Raw genomic sequence first — 12,204 nt, forward strand, 5'->3', positions numbered from 1 at the left:
AACATTGTAACAAGTGAAGTGTTGTTTCAAGTGTTGTTAGTGTCATAGTTAACATTCACTTCTTGTGTTTACCATATATTGTAATTTTCATGTGGCAAAGCCCCTGGCTCCCAAATGTCATGACACAGAGACTACCAGTACAGTTAATTAACGTATTATTCTGATAGACAATCAGCCATTTCATGCCGCTTGAAAGATTTTAACTTGGGGGTTGGAAACTTTCTCATCTTTAAGATTTAGGGTGTGAACCAGTATATACTGAATCAAGCTCATATATTCAACATTTATGGTGCGGAGTAATAAGTTACATAATAGCTAAATGGTCAAGAGTCCTACAAATGGTAATTGACCACCTTTTGAATACTAAATGGAGGGAAGGAAGACAACCGTTCCCTTAGAATGTTCTCCCATACCGACTGATGAGTAAGGACAATCTTGCCTTGGGATATTTTAATCTTTTTTTTTTAATTTTTTTTTTCAACGTTTATTTATTTTTGGGACAGAGAGAGACAGAGCATGAACGGGGGAGGGGCAGAGAGAGAGGGAGACACAGAATCGGAAACAGGCTCCAGGCTCTGAGCCATCAGCCCAGAGCCCGACGCGGGGCTCCAACTCACGGACCGCGCGATCGTGACCTGGCTGAAGTCGGACGCTTAACCGACTGCACCACCCAGGCGCCCCCTTTTTTTGGGGGAGGGGGGATATTTTAATCTTAAGCAGTGAAATTAACTAGAGAGGTCAATCACTGGGTAGAACATATCCTCCTGTGTTTGTATCGCATTCTTTTTTGTTAAGTTTCAAGAAACCATCTAATTCAGCTTGGAAGCCATGTCGGTCTTCACGAGAGATGTGCACACACACGCCCATGCACAATTACACGTCATGACAGCATCCGAATTTCGGTTCATATCTGCCCCTAAAGAAGTCTCTCACTTTGGAGGAGCAGCCTTCCCTAAGCTTCGATGCCTCATTATATTGTTGAATTACCTGAGTAACATCGAATGGATAATAATAATAATCTCAGAGAGCTCGGGGCTCCAGCCCTGTTTGTCGGTCAAGGCGATATCCTAGAGCTGCTCACATGTCTAAGCAAACCAAAACAGGAACAGAAAGGAAGGTGGTCAACACGACAGAGGAAAACCACAGTGAGATGCCACCTCGCACCTGTCAAAAGGGCTGTTACCCAAAGGACCCGAAAGGAGTGTGAGTGTGATGAGTGCCAGTGCGTGGAGAGGAAGCCCTCTGCACTGTGGGTGGGAATGCAAATTGGTCCGGCCACCAGGGAGAACAGTACAGAGACTCCTGGAACCCCTGCCACGCTGGGAGGAGCCGACTGGGCCAAGAGGCCACGGGGAAGCCACGGGGAGGGGCTCTGGTGACAGTGCCAGCTGGGCCTTCCCTCCTCCCAGGGGGCGGGAGGGGCGTGGGGGGCAGGTGGAAAGTGCGTTTTCCAGTAACAGCCACCTCAGGGCCCAGTCATGGGAACAGACCGAAAGCAGCTTGAGCCTTCCCGCCCGAGGCCTCAGGTACCAACAGAGCCTCAAACGCCACTCGGGACAGCCGTCCAAATGGGCCTTTCCACCCAGCCCGTGGGCATGACACAATCGTTGGTCCACGCTGCAGAACGTGGGGTGGTTGCCCACCCAGCAAAGTAGCAAACGCTCAGACCCGGTCCTGAGCCTGGAGGGAAAACAGAACCGAGGGGGCGTGGCTGGCACAGAACGGGCCCTGTGGATGTCAAGGCTGGGCACAGGTGGTGGTGAGGGGTTAGGCCGGTCGGTAGACTTTGGCCTAGGGAAACGGTGCCTGTTTCTGAGACCACCCTTTTCTTCTCACTTGCATTTACCCAGTCCTTGCCCACACGTGACTTCCATGTGCTCATAGCCACAGATCGGCGAGCCCCACAGGGCAGGCTGCAAGCCGGGGGCACCCCTGGACTAAGACAGGAGGACCCGAGAGCCCAAGGCCAGCACACAGCGACACTGGGTGCCGAACTTTGACCTCTTCCTCCATCCCACCACGTTCCTCCCTCCCGCGTTTGCATAGGACCCTGCAACACACACAGATCTGTATTTAATAGCAGTGAATAATCACGCACGGTTTCCATGTATGGGTCCCTCCAGCCGGAGGAGCATGAGCCGGTGCTCAGGGTAGCTCTGATTTCTGCACGTTCCCCACCCCCACCCCCAGAGGCAGCTGCCCTTCCTCCTGCGGGACTCCTTGAGTACAAACACCCAGCTTCCCTCTGCTGCAAGATCCAGATCAGCCTCAGTGTCGAGAGCCACATTCCGTGTCCTTCTTAACGAGCTGCCTCTCGGTTTTTCTCAGGGGTCAGCCTCCAGCAAATGCCATCTCTGAAAAGATAGGAAGCAATCAGTGGTCCTCGGTCCCAAAGCACGTGTCTCCTCACACACGCTTCTCACTTCCTGGGTTAATGTCACATGCTCTCCGTTATCCGTACTTCAAAGGACTGGGTCACCGCTGCTGGTGCTGGGAACTTGCGTGAACCTCGGCCCAGGCGGCACAACCATTAGAGTGACTGTGGCTTCCTTCGTGACTGCGGACGGAGGCCACTCACAGCCACTCTGCCACCGTGCTAACTCTGAGCCCTCGTGTTCTACCAGACGCCTCTTAATAAAATTAATAAATGACTTAATGCATAAATAATAAAATTTAATAAAATAATGTTAGGGGCGTCTGGGTGGCTCAGACGGTTGAGCGTCCGACTCTTGATCTCGGCTCGGATCATGATCCCGGGGTCGTGGGATCGAGCCCTGTCGTTGGGCTCCACGCTGAGCATAGAGCCTGCTTGAGATTCTCTCTTCCCCTCTGCCCCCCTCCAGTGCTCACACCCTCTCCCCCCACCCATATATAACAGACCAAAAAAACACAAAACAGAATGTTGTCAAGGGCATTCCCCAGGAACCCTCAGTCTATGAAGCAAAGCCTCTGGGCCAGCAGGTCACAGAGAGGATGCTTGAACCCTGGGGGATGCGGGCACACCTTGCAGGGGGTGGCGGAGATTTAAGACCGATTTCTGTGTGCCCGCCTTCCAAGGATTATTCTTCCTAATACTGAGCCCCCCGAAAAGGAGTCTTGAGAATAGGAAGCCTTCTCCTGCTCTGGATAACAAAGATGTCCCCTCTCTGCGGGGCGCCGTCTTGGGGTGTCAAACCCTCTAGGGCCACAGAGTGGACATCCCCTCACCACCCCGGGCAGCGTTTCGCTGTCCCCCCACAAAGCACACGGGGGCTGAGCTGCCGGCTGAAATGCATTTTTATTTGAGAGAACAACTTGACAGATAAGACACTGACTCAGACTTCAGTATTTAGAAGCCAGTTTCCCCCCCAAAACGAATGGCGTTCAGGCGGTCACTTCAAGCAAAACAACACTCGTTGTCAACGGTGACCGTGGAGTTTTCAAATGAAACTTTTGGAAAGCTGGCATCTGCCGTGGGCACCGAAAGCTCCCTAGTGCTTATTTATTTTATTTATTTATTTATTTTTTTCAACGTTTATTTATTTTTGGGACAGAGAGAGACAGAGCATGAACGGGGGAGGGGCAGAGAGAGAGGGAGACACAGAATCAGAAACAGGCTCCAGGCTCCGAGCCATCAGCCCAGAGCCTGACGCGGGGCTCAAACTCACGGACCGCGAGATCGTGACCTGGCTGAAGTCGGACGCTTAACTGACTGCGCCACCCAGGCGCCCCGCTCCCTAGTGTTTATAGAGCCGTCTGAGGAGGTCAGTGTGATATTCAGGAAGGTGACTCTCGGATGCTGGACAACGAACACGTCCCCATCTCTTGTACGGGGAAACCTGCCCATATCCCGGTGCACCATTGCGGTCCAAACCTCCAGTACGTGATGTTACAAATCCACGCGTGCCGTACAAACCTCCCATCGCTGCCGTGACAAAGTACCGCAAACCCAGGGCCGACGCCACAAATGCAGCCTGATGGCGTCCCCCTGGCTGGGATCAAGGTACCACACCGGACGGAGGTCCTCTCTGGAGGTGCCAGGGGAGAACCTGTTGCCTGGACTTTCCGTGTTCCTTGGCTCAGAAGTCCCCTCCTGTCTGCAAAGCTAGCAGCACCTGGGTCAGTCCTTTCCATGCCGTGTCCCCCTGACTCTCTTCCGCCGCGGTATCTCCCCTCAGCGTCCCCAACAAGCGCATCAGCAAACGTCCCTTTTGCAAAGTCAGGCAACATATTTCCAGGTTTGGGGAATGGGGGGTGGAGGCCTTCCAGGGCTGTTATTCCGCCTGCCGCACGTGACAAGCGATGTGTTCAGAATTCCAGACAGAGCGACGTCTTCTAAGGTGACGGAGCACAAGCAATTCAGAGTCCACACCGCAGCTAATCGTTTCTCAGTTTTATCATTTTTCAATTTTTCAATGTTTATTTCTTTTTTGAGAGAGAAAGACACAGAGAGAGCACGAGCAGGGGAGGGGCAGAGAGAGAAAGAGAGACACAGAATCGAAAGCAGGCTCCAGGCCCCGAGCTGTCAGCACAGAGCCCGACGCGGGGCTCGAACTCACAGACCGCGGGATCATGACCTGAGCCGCTGTTGGATGCTCAACCAACTGAGCCACCCAGGCGCCCCAGTAACATTTCTGAAGTATTTTCCAGAACTTCTGTGGTGCAGGAGAGAAAAGTCTCTGAGGACTCAGGACACTGGGCTCACCCAGCAGGGACCTCTCTCCTGCACCTGCCCAGCTTCTCACGGCCCCAGGTTCCTCCTCTGAGACGTGGACGCAAGCACCCGCTGGGCCTGCCTGTTGGCGTGTGGGAAGACTGAATAAGATAATTGTAGCAAAACGCTCTCTAATCCAGAAATGGCTGCGTCAATGTAAGGTTTTTTGTTTTGTCCGTCGGCCTCTAGAGGGGCCATCTGTGAACAGAAGGCTTTTGGCTGAATGGATGAAGCAGGGCTGCATTTATTCCTTAGCAAGTGTGTGTTAATTGTCTGCCTCAGGGTTACACATTTCTTTTCCTGGGGATGAGAACTTTTAAGATCTACTCTGCCAGCCACTTTCAAATGTGACATAGCGCATTATTAACTGTGGTCGTCATGCCTCACGTTTTGAACGGATAGGATTGGACGCGGAGGGCCTCCGGCAGACAGGCAAAGAACGGTGGGGAGAGAGCATGGCTTTGGTTTCAGAGCCCACACACCGGGTGGCCCTTCCAGTCCCCAGACCTGCCGCTGGCCTGGCAGGAGGCAGCCTCCGCGGGTCCCCGGCACCCCGAACTCTTGGCTTCCCCTGCTGCGTTCGATGCTGTATTAACACAGGTAAGGGGATTAATTAATGACGAGCGAAATGAGTCCCCCATGACACAGACCTTTTAAGACAATGATGAAAGCCGAATTATGATGAACCCCTGTTTACTTTAAGCCAGTTAAGACAAACTATGAGTCACCGTCTTGATCTGGTCCAAGTAAACTCTTTTGTGGTTGGGCCGGCTTTGCAGACCGAAATCAGCCCCGCGGCAAAGGGTAGATTGCTTTAATGACGAGCTGTATTCCGAAGGACTTAGACTAGAGTCCCCTTTTTAATCTGTGGCCAAATACATACTTGAAAGAGACGAAAGGGAAACACAAAGATATACCAAAAGAAGAAAACAGAGTAACAACATGAGCCCGTCCGTCCTAAATTTGACTCGGAAGTGAACCCATGATGCATTTTCTTTAAAGCTGAAACCAAACAAACGGACAAACGTAAACGTATGTCCTAGATTTGGGCCTCCGCAAGGCCTGGAGACAGTGGCCACCCCGTGGGCAAAAAGTTCCAGGACTAAGATCTCTGAGTGCAGATCTCCGCCCGAGGGCTCGGGGGGCCTTTCAACAAAGAGCAGTAGCAGAAGCAGGGTGCACATTAACGGATGTGGAATCCACGGCAAAGAGCAACAGGGAGACGTTTTTTCATGATACAGGGGAATTTTATAAAGAAAACCTGAAGTCATAACACCAAATGACTCAAAAGCAAGATACACAGAAGTGCAAGACTGGGGCCAGGCTGTCACCCAGATGGCACGGCGGGTGTCCTGCCGTGTGGAATCCAGAGGACGTCACATCCCCTTGTCTGTCTCTTTTGATGTTGACATTGACCATGGCTGCAGGGGTCAGCATACCCATCCAACCCCTGTAAATGCCCCTCTGCTTCTCCTCTCCTGGTTTAGCCTCTGCTGACGCTCAATGCCAGGTGTGTTATTTTATTTGGGGTTCAAAATGGCAATGTCGTAGTATTATTATTCCTTCTTCATTTTTTTTAGCCGCAACTCTATAAAGAACTTTCCTGATCAATTATTTGATGAATCAGATGTGTGCTTCATCGAGGAAGAGTGAACAAGTGACTTTCACTCGTTCATCACAGGTGTTCAGGATACTGGACTGGTTTCATCGCGGTCCCCAAAGGACTGAAGCATTCACGGATTTTAACGTATTTAATGTGTATTAACGCACTGCCACTCTGATTTTTTTTGATGCTCGGAGAAGTATGATTCTGCCAATGGGAGCCCTCAGGTGCGCTCCTGAGCTGGGCGGTATTCGACAGCGTCCCCTCTCTCTCTCCAGTGTCACCGTGCTCCGGGCTTTCGGTGACCAGTCTTCTCTCCCAGCCTGGATGCTGGGGTTCTCCAGTCGTGGTGCGGGCTGGTCCCAGCCGGTCACCACCACTGGGACGGTTCAGTGGAAAGGTAACAAGGTTTTTGTTTGGCTGGCTTTGTGTTCTCTTTTTACAGAAAATATACTTGAGGGGCGCCTGGGGGGCTCAGTTGGTTAGGTGTCTGACTCTTGATTTCAGCCCAGGTCATGATCTCACGGTTCATGAAATCGAGCCCCGGGTTGGGCTCTGTGCTGTCAGCTGGGGATTCTCTCTCTCTCCCTTCCTCTCTCTCAGCCCCTCCCCAGCTTGGGCACTCAAGCACAATCTGTCTCTCTCAAAATAAGTACATAAACTAAAACAAACAAACAAAAACAGAAAAGAAAAGAAAATATACGTTGAGTTGGTGATAAGATTCACAACTTGGATCTAGAATGCCAGAACTTCTGCTTAACTTTGAGCACATTTCTTAATCTCTGTAAGTCTTACTTTCTCTTTCTCTTGTTCTTAAAACATCCCCAGTGCCGTTCATATCCTTCTCGACTTGTTTTGTGTATCTATTTTCTTAGCTTCTGAGCAACAGCACCACGCACTTGCTACCAAAAGGGGCACTGGGAACACCTGGGTGCCTTCCCAGCTCTTTCTGCCTTAGGATGTGTCCCCCTGGGAAGCACAGTCCAATCACTGGGTTTCAAGTGACTTCAGCGGTGTCGGGGTGGCTCAGTCGGTTGACCACCTGACTCTTGACTTCTTCGGCTCAGGTCATGATCTCACAGTTGGTGGGATCGAGCCCCACGTCTGGCTCTGCACTCAGTGTGGAGCCTGCATGGGGTTCTCTCTCTCCTTCTCTCCTCGCTCCTCTCCTTCTCGCACACGCTCTCTAAATAAATAAATGCATACATACATACATAAATAAACTTCTAAAAAAGTAAAGTGGCTTCAAAGAATTCTTCCGTGTGGGTACACAACTATTCAATACCAACTTACGTTTCTTCCACTTTGCTTTTAATTACTAGAGGCTGCCTTTCTAAGAATTAAACTGTTGCCTAAAACACTGTTCCAAAGTTAAATCTACAGAACAACTCCTCTCAAAGAATCCTGGCTTCCCTCCTTGCCCCCTTCCGTAGCTCCCTGTGCTGAGAACCATCTATCTGTCCCACTTTCCAGGGCTGGGAACAAACGACAGAAAACTTAGTGGGGTGCACAGCCGTTCATTAACCTCACTAACTTTGCGGGCCACGGGTCCAGACAGGCCACAACAGGATGACTGGCCCCGCCTTGTGATGACAGCAGGCCTCAGCTGGAAGAGGCCAAGGCCAGGGGGCCCGGGTCACCCACAGGCGGCCGCCGCTGGCTCTCGGCTCCCGTCCAGATGGGCCTCTCCAGGCGTCTCTCTGTCTCTCTGTCCGTGCGAGCGGGTGCTTCCCCACAGCCTGCTGGTGGCGTCCTCATAGCCAGCATCCTGGGCTGTGGCAGCCGTGTGGCCTCGGGAGCCACTCAGGATCCCCTCTGCCACTTTCTCTCTGGCAGGGGTCAGCAATCCCCTCCAGGTTCACGGGGAGGAGGGGGTCTCCATATCTCGATAGAGCAAGGCAAGATTCCGGAAGAGGCTCTGGGCTGGAAAGAAGACCAAGGCCACTCTGCGATACAAAGTGCCACCACATTTTAATGAGATATTTTTTGTCCTTATAATTTAAACGCTTTAAGAGAGGAGGAGTGGATGGAACTAGAAGGTATTATGCTTAGTGAAATAGTAAGTCAGAGAAAGACCAATACCCTGTGACTTCACTCATATGAGGACTTTAAGATACAAAACAGACGGACACGAGGGAAGGGAAGCAAAAGTAATGTAAAACCAAGGAGGGGGACAACACATAAGAGACTCTTAAATATAGAGAACAAACAGAGGGTTACTGGAGGGGTTGTGGGAGGGGGGACGGGCTAAATGGATAAGGGGCATCGTGGAATCTACTGGAATCATTGTTGCACCATATGGAAACTAACTTGGATGTAAATTTAAAAAATAAAATAAGATAAAAAAATTTTTTTAAATTAACAAAAAGAGAGAGAGGAGGAAAAAGGGAAGAGCTATATAGCAGCATTCCCTGTCACAGTGGATCTGGGAAGCCGGAGGAGGGTGCTGTCGAGGAGGGACAGAGGAGGGACAGGAGCCCTAAGAAGGAGGAAGAGGGGCAGGGCAGAGAGTACAGGATGGGGGGGTGGGCGTGGGGGGGGCTGTGAGGCCAGACCAGTAGGAGCCCTCTTTTCTCCATCTACTCCGGGGGAAGACGTTTGGTTCTCTTTGAATGAGCTGAGATTTTTTTTTTAATTGACTTGTAAACGCTCCTATATAAGGGATAGCTGTTATTATGGGACTTGTATTCAAAGACAGCACAAGCTTCTCTGTGCAGGCAGCCTCATGCGTAATGCATATGGGCCCCTGCCCAGCTCACAGAGGAAATCTTTCTCCAGAGGAGGTGAGGGTGGGTGGAACGACCGAGCACAGTGCAGCATAGCAGACCCCCTCACCCTTACCCCAGGGCCTGAGGGACACATCTCCAGCCTCGCGTGAACTTGTCTAATGCCACAGGGTGCCACTCAATGGCTGGCTTTAGAGCTGGTGCTCTTTCCAATAAGCCCAGGCATTAGTTATCTGTATTTCTCTAAGCTACTAAAAACGATTGGTCAAGACCAAAATGTTTAGAATATCTACTACATTTACAGTTAATGCAATATTCAACTATTATTCATAATGCAGACTATTTCTCTGAAGGACGACTCAGTTCTGTAGGAATCCCTGAGAAGTCTACAACAGCTTATTTCTTTTACGGTAAATCATTGTTAAAAACAGCCAAGTAAACTGTTTGTTCTAATATCTATGCAGGAGGGCATGTGAATGTGTGTCTGGCTGTGTGTGCACGCGTGTGCACATGTAGGTGAGTGAACTCATCTTTTTGCTTTCCCGTCTTCAGAGCCTTTTATGAGAGCAGTCAGAAATACTATAAATAATACACCTTTGAGTAAACATTTGGTAATAATTCCTTGGCCTTGAAGTCTAAGCTTTGTCATCAAAGAATAAAGTTAATACAGTTGACGTTTAAACAACGTGGCTTGAACTGCTTGGGTCCACTTACATGTGGGTTTTTTTCAATAGACACGGTACACACTATAAATGTATTTTCTCTTCCTTATGATTTTTTTTCGATTGCACACATATATGTAACAACACAGTTTTATATAGGATGCTAAGAGCACTTTTCTTCATATTTTATGGAAGGACCAAAAATACGTGGACTTTCTATTAATATCCAACACAGCCAAATCGAATTCCTAAACAGACGCGTTGCGATTTGTTCAGAGTCTAGAGGCTTAATGGCAATGATGAGGGGAGGGAAAAGTTTATTTTACATAACTGAACGCAAAACGATTCAAGAAAGAGTAAATAAAATTTAATATGGCCTCATGCACCCTGAAGGAGGCGGCGCCCCATGTGGAGGGGTGATGGCTACGCCCAGATAGTCTCCTATTTGGAATTCTGTGACTGTAGGGTCATGGAGTCATGAGTCCCCTTCCTCCCGGACATGGTGCAGCCAACCTGCTTTGCTCGACAGCCAGGTCTTTTAGGATCTGTGAAAACAATTGCAAAATCGAAGCGTGTGCCCTTCTTTCTAGCTTCTGGGTGGGTAGACTTCTTTTACTAAACCAGTCAGTTCTTTCAAAGTGGTATCCATCCAAGCATAGAAATGACCTTTTCTTTTCTCTACATTATTTTAGGACATACAAAACATGTATCAATCAACTGTTTGCATTATCAGTAGGGCATCTGGTCAACAGGCTATTAGGAGTTGAGTTTTGGGGGGAGTCCAAAGTTACACGTAGATTTCTGACTGCACACCATTGATGCCCTTAAGCCCTGAGTTGTTCAAGAATCAACTGTATATTCTTTTTTTTAATGTTTATTTATTTATTTTTGAGAAAGAGAGAGAGACAGAGACAGAGAGAGAATCCCAAGCAGACTCCACGATGCCAGCATAGAACCTATCTTGCAGGGCCTGAACTCACAAACCGTGAGATCATGACCTGAGCAGAGATCGAGGATGTTTAACTGACTGAGCCACCCAGGCAGCCCCGTTTGTATACTCTTTTATTTCACAGTTCAGAGTCTCATGCTGTTTGACTTAGTCATTTTCTGTTCCAGAAAGTCTGTTCCCTGCGGTTCCAACTATTAGTCACATCTTCAAGAAACTTTACCCCGAGACACCTTGGTCTGGCCTCCCTGCTCATCTCCCATCCCTCTTGCGTTGTAGACACTGCCCACAAAAACACGTCCACAAAATAGTTGCCAGGGTCGTAGCCACACTGCATGGGGAGGCCACACATCCTGGGAGTAAAAGACGAGAAAGGTCAGAGGGAAAGTATCTGGAAAGTGTCCTAACTATCTCAGCATACAAATAACTTAGAATGCAGAGGATTTTTTTTTTTTTTAAATAAGACTCCCCGGAGGGTGACAAAGTTATTTAGGGATTGAGAACCCTGAATGAGCACAGCAGAGACGGGGGCCACAGTCGCCCGTCACACCCTTAACACACAAGGTCTACAACCAGCCCCCGCCAAAGCCAGGTTCAGGGCCAAGAAACAAGCTGCAGAGCTCCCACCTGGAGCACCTTGCTGTCCGTCCCTCCAGCCCAGGGTCCAGAGAGCTTGCGGTGAGAGAGGACACAGCCCTGAACTCCCAGCCTGCACCGGGCTCGGTGGGCTCGTGCCAAGCCACTAGTGACATCCCTTTTGATCATCGCGACACATTGTTAGAGAGGATCACTTTCCTACTTTATGAATGAGGAAACCAAGGCTTAGAGGGGCCAGGTTTACACAGGTAACAGGTGGGAGAATGGTAACTGATACCAGACGATCGGCCGTCAGAGGACACGCTCCTGACCTCTGTGCGCCTCCTGCTCCAAAACGAGGCAAATTTGACCCGAAGCCCTCATCCACCCTGAGCCTCCTGGCCTAGGTCAAGGCTGTCTGTTTGGGAGACGCCCAGTAAACATGAGCTTTGAGCCCAACGAGGCCCTTCTCCAGGGCTGGTCGGGACCCTGCAGGCTCCCGGGGTGTCGTTCCTGGAGCACACACGCAGACAGTGAGGAACGTGTTTGAAAACTCTGCACCCTGACATTCCACACGCTCCATTGTTCCACAACTGAGTGTTGGTGTTTATTAGTCGCATCTGACAAATTCCCCAGCAGCAGATGCTGCCTGCCCACGCACAGCTGCTCAGTCAAGTGTGAGCGTCCCCTGTGCTTCCCGCTCCCCCACTGCCACCCCGCAGGCTGCCCCTCTGTGCAGCGGCATGGGGCCCTCTGACCCCAAACCCACACGACCACACACCTCACCCCTCACTTGCCCACCTGGTTTGCTTGAGGTCCTATTTCTGCCTCCTCGTTTATAGACCATGTTGCTGTCCCCAGCTATTTGCCACCGTTCCCCGTATGTCCCAGACGTTTGCCCTGTGGCTGCAAGCCCCCACCCCCACCCTTAGAAGGATACCTTCTACTCTCCTGAGGCCAGGCTTGGCCATGTGACCTGTTTGGGCCAAAATCAATGG

At 50.3% G+C, this 12,204-nt stretch overlaps 1 long non-coding RNA gene across 2 annotated transcripts; it reads right to left on the reverse strand.

The window, feature by feature from the left end:
- Positions 1-9,401: 9,401 nt before the first annotated feature.
- Positions 9,402-11,599, reverse strand: LOC128315449 (uncharacterized). 2 transcript variants are annotated; one of them, XR_008298208.1, is made up of 3 exons: positions 11,430-11,599; positions 10,854-10,983; positions 9,402-10,229 (listed from the first exon to the last, which is right to left on the reverse strand). It is a non-coding gene; the product is annotated as an uncharacterized LOC128315449 (long non-coding RNA). The 2 variants fall into 2 exon arrangements; XR_008298209.1 differs by lacking the exon at positions 11,430-11,599 and adding an exon at positions 11,258-11,356.
- Positions 11,600-12,204: the final 605 nt, after the last annotated feature.

Source organism: Acinonyx jubatus, chromosome B2 (assembly GCF_027475565.1).
Source record: "Acinonyx jubatus isolate Ajub_Pintada_27869175 chromosome B2, VMU_Ajub_asm_v1.0, whole genome shotgun sequence".
In the NCBI taxonomy this organism is placed as follows: Eukaryota; Metazoa; Chordata; class Mammalia; order Carnivora; family Felidae; genus Acinonyx; species Acinonyx jubatus.